The sequence below is a fragment of the Myotis davidii genome, unplaced genomic scaffold, assembly GCF_000327345.1.
Source record: "Myotis davidii unplaced genomic scaffold, ASM32734v1 scaffold197, whole genome shotgun sequence".
NCBI lineage: Eukaryota > Metazoa > Chordata > Mammalia > Chiroptera > Vespertilionidae > Myotis > Myotis davidii.
This window is the reverse complement of record NW_006291549.1, coordinates 1,206,922-1,220,052: the sequence shown is the minus strand read 5'-3', so window position 1 is coordinate 1,220,052 and position 13,131 is coordinate 1,206,922. Positions and strand designations below refer to the sequence as shown.

The window sequence follows — 13,131 nt, the reverse complement described above, 5'->3', positions numbered from 1 at the left end:
TGGGTGTGCTGGCCCTGCCGGGAAAGCTAGGTGTTAGTGCGAGGCCAGCGGCTACTGATAATTAATCACCGAGCCGGCGGCTTGTACCATGCGCTCCGTGATACGCGCCCTGCGCGCTCGGCTCCTCTTGCACAATTGCTGGCTCTGCGGCTCCGAGGGGGAGCGAGGGTGAGAGGAAGCAAAGGGAAACAACCCAGAAACTTTCATCTTGGACTGTGCTCAAGCGAGGGAGGGAAGTTCCCTGGTGCCTCCCTCCCAGACACGTCTTGCTTTTCAAAAGCCTGCACCAAACCCTTACACAAAGCCAGAGTTAGTGTGATATTATCATCCACGCAGCACGGAAGGATCACTGGCAAATACTTGGATTTTAAGCAGATGACGGTTAAGAAATTGATAGTGTTTCTCCCATTTAAAAAAAATATAACTCCTTTCTTCAAGAAGAAAAAAAACTTGTTTTGTTTGTAAGAGTTCACGAGAATGAAATATTTTATGGAATTAATTTAGGTTTTTAAAAGTATTGATCATGAAGGAAAGAGAACAATCTGCTAGGCTATGAACAACCATAAGTTTAGAAATCCATCTGCAGAAGATTGTGCACAGAGCCAGGGTTTTGTAGCAGATCGCTAGCGAACAGTTTGATCACAGAATTCTAGAAAGGATAAATGCATTTGAATAAGGTGTATTTTGACATATCCTGTAGAGGGACCCTGATTACTGCTGATACGGTAAGCTGGGGTTTAAATGCAACCAACATAAACCCAATAAGCAACTCTGTATGTGCAGTTTCCCATTCTTGCAAGTGAAGTTCATTTCCTCCCGAAGATACTCCTTGTCATTGCAGTGTGCTTTGAGAGGTGTGCTTCTGAGGCATATCCCTGCCTGGGTGGCTCTGTTTGTGGTTGGAACACAGTGTGTTTTCACTGACCTTAGGACCAAATAACTTGTGCCACGCTTTAAAAATTAGATGTTACCTTCAGGGTTTTGAGTGAGTTAGTGGAGGTCAGGGTGTGTGTGTGTGTGTGTGTTTTGAAAGGGAAAATTGGTTTAGGTCTCCCTCTAGCTAGAAAAGAGTTAATAAAACCAGATAGAGATAATGATCAATTGATAAATGGCTATTGAACCACATAGATGGTGTTAGATTGCTTCTTTGGCACTAGCCCATTTTCAAGTAGATTTGAATCTAAAGAGACATTAAGTTGTGGAAAACATTTTAGCTTAAAAACACACAAATAAAAGTAAATTATATAAATGATGGAACAGAATTAGGGAAATAATTTGAAATCTCTCCGAGAGACTTGTACAACTAAGCTATTCTGACGTATTTGACCCAGCTATTTGATTTTGTGGATATTTAAAGGTCTATTTTGTGTGTGCATGTGTGTGTGTATGTGTCATAGGGAGCTTCAGTGACTATATAAACAGGGTAGAAACATAGGGAAGTAATTGATGCATAATGATGTTATATAAAACTATAATATTAATTATACTATTTACTAAACAGTAGTACAATAAAGGGAAATATTAACAATTTAAAAAGTGTGGTGATTTAACTATATTTTGTTTCATTTTTTGGTTTTGATACAGTTAGCGACTCCCCCCTCTTTTTCTCTTCTGGTTACTATATGTTTACCTCCTGTGCATTTTTGGAAAACATGTAAGAGCGGGTATGAATTTACATGTGTGGTGTTTTTTTCTCCTTCAGGATGACATTTTAGTTTGTATAAATATTGTGTAAACTTCAATTCTACAGCGTGTAAATCTAAAAAATATATGTGCTGTGCATGTTTACCATGTTTATTTTCCTTAACTATAGTTCATCAGCAATGCTGATTTAGAGTGTGTGTGTATGTGTGTGTGTGCAAGAAAGACACTTTTTTAAAAACTGATATCTCTTGAATCCAACAGTTTCAAAGGAATATTAGTTTCAATATAAAAAAAATTAGCCAGCTATTGTCTTACTACAAGTAAAAGTTTGTCCAGTTTAATCAAGTATGCAAAATCCTGTATATCTTACTGCTGACAGTAAAAAGATTTTTCTATTATGATTGTAATTTTTAAGAAAAAATAACATAGCTTTTGACATAAAATTTATTGGGTATGTTTTTTATTTCAAAGTTTTCTGTAATAACATAAAAACTTTAAGATTTACCTGATTATTTCATTAAATATTAGAAGAGAGTAGTTGTTATCAAAATTGAGTTAAAGAGAATTCACCATCAGTATTATTTAACTATAGTACAAGTTGTAGTAGAAAAAGTGTCATGCATACTGAAATTTAATAATCTAGGTTTGTCTTTTACAGGTATATGAGGAGGTAGAGATGTAAACATCTTTGTCTTTTGTTTTGTGTGAGTAAAGTTGAATCTGCTTATAAATCTTTCTGTCTGTCTAATACTGACAAAAAGATAGCACAATGTGAAGCCAATTTAGATTTGGTGGAATTAAGGATGTTCTCCTGAAGTTCGAGATGTAACAATTTGAGTGCATTGTTCTGCCTCTCTACAGTTTTCTCCCATATTCCATTATGATTTTTTCAAAAGGGATAATTTTTTTCCATACAGACAAATATTTGATAACCTTAAAGGGCATGACTCTTGACTTAGTAAAGGGAGTTCTTACTTGGGTTACTTTGATCAGTGACAGGCCGAGAATGACCAGAAACACTTTACTCATCGTCTCTGTTAATCTCCTGGAGTCCAGAACGTTATTTTGCCTATTTTAACCTCATGAAGTTTTTGTTAAAAGCAGAAAATAAGGCCTGCTTTTGGAAATGTTGGGGTTTGTTTGTTTTTTAAAAATCAGGTTTTAAAAGGTGGTTTTTCTAAAATGTTTTGTATTTGAGAGACTAGCATATAAATTTTTTTGTAGGTACCACAAGGGATGCAAATCTAATATATTTTGAAATCTTTTCAGAAATGAAACAGGTAAATGGCTATGGCCCACATTTTACCCGTTTATATTACTAGAGGCATTTTCCTTTAATTATTGGTGAGGTATATTTAACCTTTGCAAATAAAATGTAGATTCCTTAATAAGGTCTCTTTTCAGACATGAGTGAAATACTAAGTTAGAATTATAAATGACTGTGTGCATCATTATGTAGTAATTTAGGATTCACCCAATGATGTAACACAATTAACAACATAATTTCATTGTGAAACTGTGTCTTATTAAAGAACACTGTCTGACATTCTCTTACAGTTGCTTTATTTAACTTCATGCAAATATTATTAATAGTGACATTTTTTCTATTGTGCACTAGATTCTCTCATTAGCATGATGTGTTAGTTATCACCAGAGAAATAATTTCCTAGATAGGTGAGGGGGCAAACCAAGAAAGCTAAAAATTAAATCAACGATTTACACTAATGCCAGAGCATCTGCTCACCAGAGATAGGAGAGAGTAAAGCAAACTTTCTTACTAATATAAAATCTAGCACATTTCAGAGAAATGATAAATAAAATATATTGTAAGAAGTATATAATAAATTCCTGTTCCTGGAATGAATTTTAAAGAATGTTTGATATGAAATTTTCTCCCAGTAGTCTCTTAGTTCTTTCTATTCATTTAGGCAAACAGAGTTTCATTTTGTTGAAACTATAGTTTAAATTGGAAATAGTGGTTTTGTCTGACTTCTTACCCTATCCCCTAAATAATTTGAGTGTTTATTCACTAACAGTTTAAAAGGCACAGTTTTAAAGGTATCATTTCCCCCCAGAAGTCAAGGTGTTTAATTGTTTACTGTGGTTTGATTCTTTTTGGTAGTTCATACAACATATTTTTATTCTAAACTCCATCCAACTCATGCAGACATCTCTTTTAACATAGGATGTATATTCTTATTTCATCAGAGCCCTGAGTAAAGCAGCTGCTAGTTAATGGTCTTTGAAAATGACTTTCACTGCCAGGCATCATCCATCCTTAGGTTTCTGCACTTTTTCCTCCTCCCTTCTTACTCCTCTTCTTACAGTTGGCGTGTTTTAGTGATCATGTCTTATTTTTTTTAAAAAAAGGATTAAATTGACCAAACTTATGGTTGTGATGCTGAAATAAATATTTATATTATATTAGGAGGCATGTAATTTCTGCCTGTTGAATTACTAGGCTGCTCTCCTAACCTCCTATTTAGTTCCCCTCTCTAATTTGAGTGATATTAGGTTTTATTTTGAAGTTTCAACTGTAGACATATATTCAAATATAATTGTTAACATACACTCTGATAATGTAACATGAAAATAGGAATATTTGGGTAATTGTTACAATACAAATTGTAGCATAGAGACAGGTGCTTGTGGAAGTCTGTGTATAGCATGCAGACTTCACTTAACAGATACTGCCTAATTTGTAATGCATTGGGGAAGTAGCAATGGATCAGCAATAGGTCATATAGGTGGTATTTAGATACATGTTAATGCAAGTAAAACATGCACATACTCTCAGATGTGTATGATGTATACCTTAAAACCTGTCCACAAATTTCAAGTTTATTTTCAACACGGTATACTAAGGGAATTTGAACATAGTAGGTGATCATTTTGAAATTATTTTTGTCATCTTTCTGTCATCTGCAAACTGGTACTGTGTGTCTGTGTAATTTGTAAAGCCTTTTGCTAAGGTGAGTCAGGTAACCACAGTTGAAAAACAAATCCCTAAAGGTGCAGATATCTTATCTATAATCGCAGTTATTTTTTTAAAATAATTATATTTATGAGTGTAAGTTAACATTCACTGATAAATCCAATTATTCATGCATGCCTTTATGGAAATCTGATTAATGTCGTGACAGGACAGATTTGGGCTACCACAGCAGCACATCCTCCCACTCCTATGTCAGGGTTAAGAGCTGCGGCAAATCCTCCCTAACTAATTAGATGCTGAGTAAGGCATCTCTGAGAAGTTGGGGCAAAAGTGAATGGGTCACAGCCAACACAGGATTGCAAGGACTCCGGTGATAGTGAAAGCATTCGAGTTTGCCAGGTCGTTGTGACACAGGGAGCTGATTCCAAAGGAACAGACCGTTACAGATAGTGAACTGGCGTAATCCACTTCAATGAAAAACAAAAATTCTAGTGCTGCTCCATTCCCACCTTATATGCATGACACACACTCACTTAAACAAAGTTACATTGGGCCTCCGCCCTTATCAGTCTGCAAAGCTTTAGAGAGGCTTTGCCTTATAAACATGAATAGCTAATGATGACTCTATAGCTGAAAAGAGGTTTTTTCTCAACTTGGGACTCTTGAGTAGAATGTATATAGCAAAAGGAATGACAGAAGAAACTGTAATTTGCTTTTAGCTCATGCCCATAATTTGAATCATAGTGTTTGAATTGATCTAGGAATTAACTCATTGCCCCCCCCACCCCCCCACCCCCTACACAGAATGTTGTCAGGGAACTTTGTGGTCCTAGGGAGAAAAGAGTGAATCATGGAATGACTTTTTCAGTGAGAGACATTTTCTCTGAAACCCCTTGCTTGTTATTGTCCGAAGAACATGGAATATAATGGTTCCAAGATTTCCTTTCTCGTGAGGTTTGGAGCCTGGTTTGCTATATGCGTAGGATGAATTCTTCACCACGTGAAAACCCTCTCCTATATTTCATGGTATGTTTTTGCCACTACATAACCACCCTTCTCTAGGCCCTGGCCAGAAGATTGTGTGAGGATTGTAGAAAATGATTGATGTCACCCCTGTCTGCCAAAGCTGATGCCATTTTTATTTCCCGAAAAGCAGCTGGCTTCCACATTTTGCTTGGTGATCCTCATCTACTGAAGGACTGGAGAGGAGGAGAGGGGGAGTTCAAAGTCCCTTTCAGGGAACTTTGACATCTATTTTTAAGCATTAGAGAAATAAGGGAAAGGAGCCATAATTCAGGATTAACACTCTATCTCCTGGCACACAAGCAAAGCATTGTGTAAAAGAGGGAATCTTTTTCCTGTAAGATAAACTAGTAAACAGGTGAGAAAAATAATATGAAGAAACATTCTGAGCAACACAAGCGCTAAGTTTTATTATGTGCCTATGACATCCCCAGAATGATACCTGGGGCTGTGATATCCAAGGTACCCACATCTCACCGAGCATGACCTGTGCTGTCTTCTCCTTCCCCAGGTTTAAAAGAAAGTTTAGAGAACAGGAAAAATAACAGTATTGATTCTTTTCTAATTTGTACATTCCTTGTAGGAAGTCTAGCAAATTTCATGGTATACATTAAACCCGAAGGTGAAAAATTTATGACTGGCGTTCATTTGGGTGAAAACAGTGTGCAGTGCCCTTCTGTTTAAACACTCTGTGAAGCATTTCACGCCGCGGAGTCAGAGATCAGGAGAAGAGAGGGAGCCCTGTATCATTTCTTCATTCACAGAGCCTTCCTTCATGGAAATGCTTGTGGAAAAACAATGCATTACTCAGGCCAGCTAGCTTAGAAATCAGATTCTTAGCTTATTAATCATCATTCCAATTAACAAAAAAGGAATTGATCCTTTAACAACAAAATAATATCCTTTTGTTTTTCTTTAATTAGCCCATCAGTTTTTCATTTCTCGCTGTTAAGAAAATGAAAATTATCTTGAACAGTAGGAAGTTACTCATTGAAACATAGATTCTCTTGAGCATATCTGACATCTTATTTACTCAATAATTTTGGACTGCAGTATGATTTTGCCACTGTCTTACGATTTGTGTGTTGTTGAAGGGGGGGATATGATTTAAATCTCACTTCTCTTTGGTTGGCAGCAATTTACTTAATGACCCAAATACATGGTTAGTCTGTTCTTTCTTCCTTTTCCTGTGCCCCTAGACCTGATTTCTTTCTTTCTTTCTTCTCCATTCAGCTCATCTCTCTTTTTATGAATTTCTCCTTACTTTCACTGGCTGTTTTTGCCCTAATATAAAGGAATTGGAAGGCACCTGAAATGTAAGAGTTATTGAATACGGCATCTTTTGCCAGTCTGTCATTTGGCAGAGCTACAGGAAAGAGGTGCCATCCTCTGATGTGGTCCTCTGTGTGTAACTGCTGACAGGAGGACTGTCCCGAGTTTGCTATGTAAGGGTTCTTTAAGTAAGGGCGTGATAAAAACGTGTAACCAGGGGCCCAGGGCTTATCATTCAAAGGCGCTGAAAGGCAGCTCAATTTGATCCTTCGCCTGAGTCAGAAAGTACTTAACTGAAAAGAGATTTTGCTTTTCTATTTCTCTTCTCTCTCTCTTTTTAAAAAGTAATTCTTGGATTTATCATTTTGTACAGTTAAACTTCCATCTGTACAAGAGAGAGCATTTCCTTAGAAGAAGGGAATCCTGTAAAGTTTCCCTTCAGTAGGTTGAAGGTATGAGTCTCTGAGACAAGCTGCAGTTATTTAATGAGTTAACTGAAACATGTAAAAAAGGAATCGAAATGATGGCAGGGAGAATATTAATGGGTGGCATTATGAAATTGAAATTTAAATCATGCAGTATACATAACACAATGCATGTTCACTACTGTTTTGTATTTAATAAATTTTAACTCATTGTCTTACACGGCAGAGAGATTGTTAAAGTTGACAAGATTAAAAATGTCATGCTATATGGGAAAGACATAGCTTTCAGTATTGTACCTGCTGTGCTTTTGTGTGACTGTCATGAATTTTTCAACTTTATTAAGGTGTCTTTTAGTGGCTATTTGTTCTCTAGACAGTTCTCTAGGACTCATATTTGATCAGAGTGCCTGAACTGGGTGGGGGGTTTTGGAAATAAAAATTTCAGGATAACGAATATTTTACATGCCAAAAAGAATTACTTTCAGTTGGCTCAATATAATAGCAAAACTAATATTAAAATGAGAACCTTCATTGGCGGGTTTTAAGAATTTCTTTTCTTCCATTACATTTTAAGCAAGAGAGATTTCATTGACTTAAATCATTAGGATGGCTATTTGGGGCACCTAATCAGGCATAAGTAAAGAAAGCTGCCCACCACTGTGCCCTCTGCCAGTGCCAGAGAGCAGTGGACATGGTAGGAGGCCATTGACAAGATACGGGAGAATAATTATACACTGAACATATTCACGAAAGTGTCTCTTTAGTGAGAATGCGAATATTCTGTTCACTAATCTCATGTCAGAACCTAACTCCAGAGTCAGCTAGGTTATCTGCTGCTTTATCTAATGCCACTTTTCCTTTTTTTTTTCTTTTTTAGGTATAGGTATTATTAGAGTACCAGAAAGAACCCAAACCAGAGCACGGTTCTAGACTTTGTGGGAAGACTTTTACTCTCTTGCTATTGAAAATAGTAAAAATCAGACATTGTCATGCGATACCCTTATATGTGGAGCCCAGATATGCAGAAAGTCTGCACATGTACCTTGGTTGGTTGTGGGAATTAAGTGATTTTTTTCTAGGTTTGTTGAGCAGTTGTTAATGGCTGCCTCAAATGCAGTGAGTGTATGGATTGGCTCACCCTACAAAGGAATTCTATATTTTAGGAATCTCATTTGAATGATTCCTTATACTTTGTAACCGATTTCCTCTTGGAGCATAGCTTTTTGGTGGGGCTCAGTGTCATTCATTGGGAAATAGAGAGGTTGATTCTTACGTTGTAAATTATTGTCATTTTTCAGCCAGTGAGAAACTATACTTCTTTTCAAATAAGTTAAAAACGAATCCAGGGGAGAGATACCTTTGACTCACACTTCAAATGTCTCATCATTTCCCTTCCCAGCTATTTTTTCTTGCTGTTGTTTTGCTTTCTAGGACAACTTTGGAACACAGTTATGGGACTGAATAAATTTTAAGATATATTACCAACTCTGTAATCTACTAAACAGAGTTTATGGTGGAAAAGAACGTTTTCACTTTTACTTTATTTTTGACGTTTATTTTAAATTCAGTAGGAAGGATAGAAAGAGAAGTCCAACATCTGGGAGAACTTGTTTCAGTAGCCTGACTGGAAGCCCAAACCCTGGCTTGGTCCAGGTGAGATGTGTTATAGGAATAAAGGCCTTAGGCATTTAATGAACTCCGCCTGCCTGCCAGCTTGGTTTTTCATACACCATTGTTGTTCAAATAAGAAAAAGAGTGTTCACAGCCTGTGGTGAGATTAGAGTAATGAAAATGAAGTGTTAATCTGTTGATAGCAAGCCCATCTCATATCCTGCATCCTGGGCCACATTCATGCGTATATAATATATTCCAGGTTTTCTCATGACTAGAGAAGTTTTGGATGTTCATTATATTAAAAACGCCCTTTAGGTAAAAAGTGATAAGTTAGTTATTTTACCTTGTACAAATAGTTACTTTAAATGATTTCTTAATAACTGGACTGCTGCCTGCCTTTGGAATATTCTGATAACCTCTTTTTCCATATGTGCCAGTATTCCTGTACTTCTGGTCTCATTTTATTTTTTACAAATGCAGAGTGCTGAAATGAGCCTTAACATAAGCCCAGCTTGAGATACCCTTTTCTAGACATTGGAGATTAATAGAAATAAGGAAGGAGTTAAGTGAGCCCAATTCTTTAATCCCCAAAGAACACCGGTTAAATGTTATGAAGCATTCATTACCTCACTCTTCATTTTTCCATTTAAAACTATAAAGTGTAAATAAACATAACAGCTCAGGAGTCTTCTAGAACTACCTCCCAGTCAGCTGCCATGATGTGAACCTCACCAGACCAGCTTAAAGCTTCGGTCATCTTGGGTGGGAATTAATTGTGAGTATGTGGGTTCTTTTTTATTTCCCATAAAATTCCCTTCATAAAATATTACAATCGATAGATCAACATGAGTATAATGAATTACACCTTTGCAAGAATTCATGTCTAACTTATTTATTTACCATTTTACTCATTGATTATTTGAGATCCTCATTTTTTCCCCTAAAGCTACACAGTTAAAGAAGAAAGAGAATAAGTTTAGTCTTAGATTGTACCAAGTTGTTTTAAAGAAAGTAATTTGAACATGCCATCCCTAAGGTTCATCTCTCCAGGGAAACACCTTAGAGATGGAAGTATAAAAGGGGTGGGAGAGGTAAATTAATAATTGAGTTCCAGGTGTCTGCTTCTGATTGCTCAAATTTCAGACATAATGGATATTAAGGAAAAATGCTTCCCATAAGGAATATATCATATATCGTCGTTCAGATATCAGGCCCTGAACTGTATTTATGGAGCTCATACTATGGCATTTTCTCCTTTCCTATTCAACTGGGAGTCATGGAATGAAGCATGATCATAATGATGTTTTGAACTGTTACTTAAAGTTGTTCAAGTTTTTTAAGAATCAAGAGAATTTGGGGATTAAAGTCTGATTTTGAAGTAAATTTGGCATATGTTCAAGGGTTTCTTTCTTAAGGTAGAAATGGGAGAAAAATGCTTCTCTCTTAGGAAGGAAACACCTAATTAAAAAATAATCTTTCAAGGGTGTGGGCCAATGATGAAACATAATTTCAAAACACTATACTAAAGTTGATTTAAATTTTACTCTTTTTAATAAGTTGGAATATGTCTGATCATAGCTCATTTAGCGCACCTCTATTTTAGCGCACCTCTGACCTGCATAGCACATCCGAAATTGCCTGTCAATAGACTTGGATGAAGCAGAAAAGGTTCTTTCTTTCCTGTGCTAAAATAGAGTGCTTTTAATTTGTTTATAAAATCTGCTAATAGGTAGAAATACTGTGCTGTTGCAGTTGATTAAAAAGAGTGAAATTGAAAAGATTTTTTCCTCTTGCATTTGCTTTCAGTTAAGAAAAAAGGCAAGTAGTTCAGGGTGACTTTGTCATAGACATCTGCTTTTAGGTAATAATCATTTTTAAGGAAATATGCCGTGACTTTTGAGGTCATTTGAACCTGCAATAATGCCTATTTAATATACGTATAAACGTCAGATTGTGGTGTACATGTGGAGCCAGTAAAGATGAGTATTTGCTATGATAATATTCATGCATCCTCAATGTTGACTTTTAAAATTTACCTTGAAGATGTATTCTATTTTCATATTAGGGTCAGTTTTCACTTAAGTACATGATCTTTCTAGAAGGGAAGTGCGGAAGTGTTAACATGTGAACGAACAAGGGTAGATCTGAGTTAAGGCTGACATGAGCATCTTTTCTGGGCTGCAGAGAAGACTGTGGCTGATTTAAACCCAGTGCAAATGTTGGTTGAAACACTGTGTAAGATGAGGCCGTCAGTCCTGGGTTTGCTCTTTAAAAATGTTTAATTATGAAAACGAGTTTCTTTTGCTTTGCACGTATGTTTTATTGATCAACTATAATGTTAAATAAAATCGCTATCCCCTGCCTTACATTGTGTAAGCCCATGAAATATGTACTTTTAAATCTCTGTTCCTAGATATCTCCTCTTTTTCTTCCATGAACTGCAAACTCTCTGTGGATTAGTATGACATTTTAAAGATTAGGAGTTTCCTAAAAGGGCCATGTGGAGAGTAAGGTACGTTAAAGTAGTGGAATTCCGTCTGGTGGGGACTGGTGGACCAGAACTCTTGTGTCAACCACAGTGAGGTAGCAGCTCCTTAGTTCCAGCCAATTGTTGGCAGGTGGGAAAGCAGGCCGAGTGTTTGGAGATTCTCCTTTCCTTTTCTAAACGGGAAGCCAGAAATCCAGATTTTCATGTGAAATATCCTGATTTTTTAATCTTGGCAACCCTTTCAAATATTTTTTAAAGTGTGTGGTCCAAACAAAACTCATCTGCAGGCTTTATTCAGCCTACTGGCGGCCAGATAGAAACCTCTGTTTTAGATAATATTTTAATGGATGAAGATAATAGTTTCATTGCATGTGATCATTCATCTTGGGAATTCCCCACTGGGATGAACCGAATTCTTCCTTTTTTTTTTTCTACACAATTAAAAATAAAGTTTAGTAAATATATTTCTGGTGCTGATAGTTTTGATGTATAGCTTTTCTCCTTGTGACCCACATATAAAAAAAATAAAATGTGAGCAAAACAGAAAATGGCCAAAGGATTTTAATAAAAGGTTAGAAAAGTAAGAATTTTAGAATTATAGGGGAAAAAAGGGAGATTTCTAAATTCTGAAAATAATGCCTTGATTTATATCAGTCATTGATGTAGATGAAAAGCTGTATTCAACGACGAAAAACTTTTCATCTCACCTTTAAGCAGTGGATTTTTGTCCCTGAATCTTTGTGGGATTGCTGTAATTTACGATGTCACGAGGAGGAGATAGATCACAAGGGGAAAACTTCCCCATGCTAATTTGTGCAAGGCCAATATTTCATACAGGCTTCAAGAAAACATCATTTACATTGTATAAGATGAGATTTTCAATGTTTACCTAACTTTTTTGAAGGGGTTCTTTAAAAGAAATAATCTATAATTGAAATTCTCCAGGCAAATCAGATATCAACATTTTCAACAGAACAGGTAATTAATTGGTTTGAATTTCAAATGGAAGGTCACCATGTTATTGATTTTCATGGGAACAGGAAACAACATCTTGTTAAAATGGTCTGCAAATGAGGTCTAGGTGTGCTGAGGTTCTGTCCAGGGTCTTGAGCAGCATCACTGGATAGTATCAGACACCAATCAGAAGGGAGTCATCTCTCACGTAAACATAGCAACCTGTTGGTTTGCTTCCAGAACGGCAGAGAAGAGTTGAACAGGAGAAAAGATCAGAGATTAACCGTTTGTTTTATAGTAAATCAGGTGACTGGTACGGCTTGTTACGAAGCATCTGTCAGTTTGTCAGAATGACATCGGTATGCCATGTTCTAGAAGTTCAGCGTCAACGAAGCTATGACTTACCACTTTCAGAAACCTTTCAACTGGGACTTAGATAAACTATGTTTGATACAGGGGTGGGAAGCACTCAAACCAAGAAGGTGGTGAAGAATGGAGGATAAAAGAATATACCTTTTAGGTGCTGTTAATTTTTATAAAATAACATTTATGCCTGGTATTTGATGCATCGTTTTACTGTTCCATGTGCCAGGCTATTTTAAAGCAGTCATTTCTCTCTATGCTGTGTTTATACTTAAAAAAAAAAAAAAAGGTCTAATGTGAAGGTAATATGAACTAAGTGGGTGGCGAACATTATGCCTCTCTAAACCAGAATAAGTATTTTAATTTTAGCTGTGCGAAACAAGTTGGAAACTTAATGCAGCGTCTTCTTATGG

At 36.3% G+C, this 13,131-nt stretch overlaps 1 protein-coding gene across 4 annotated transcripts in view; it reads left to right on the top strand.

Annotated features, from left to right (window-relative positions):
* The window catches only part of BNC2 (basonuclin 2), a 302,217-nt gene that overhangs the window by 982 nt on the left and 288,104 nt on the right, over positions 1-13,131 (top strand). The window lies entirely within an intron of this gene.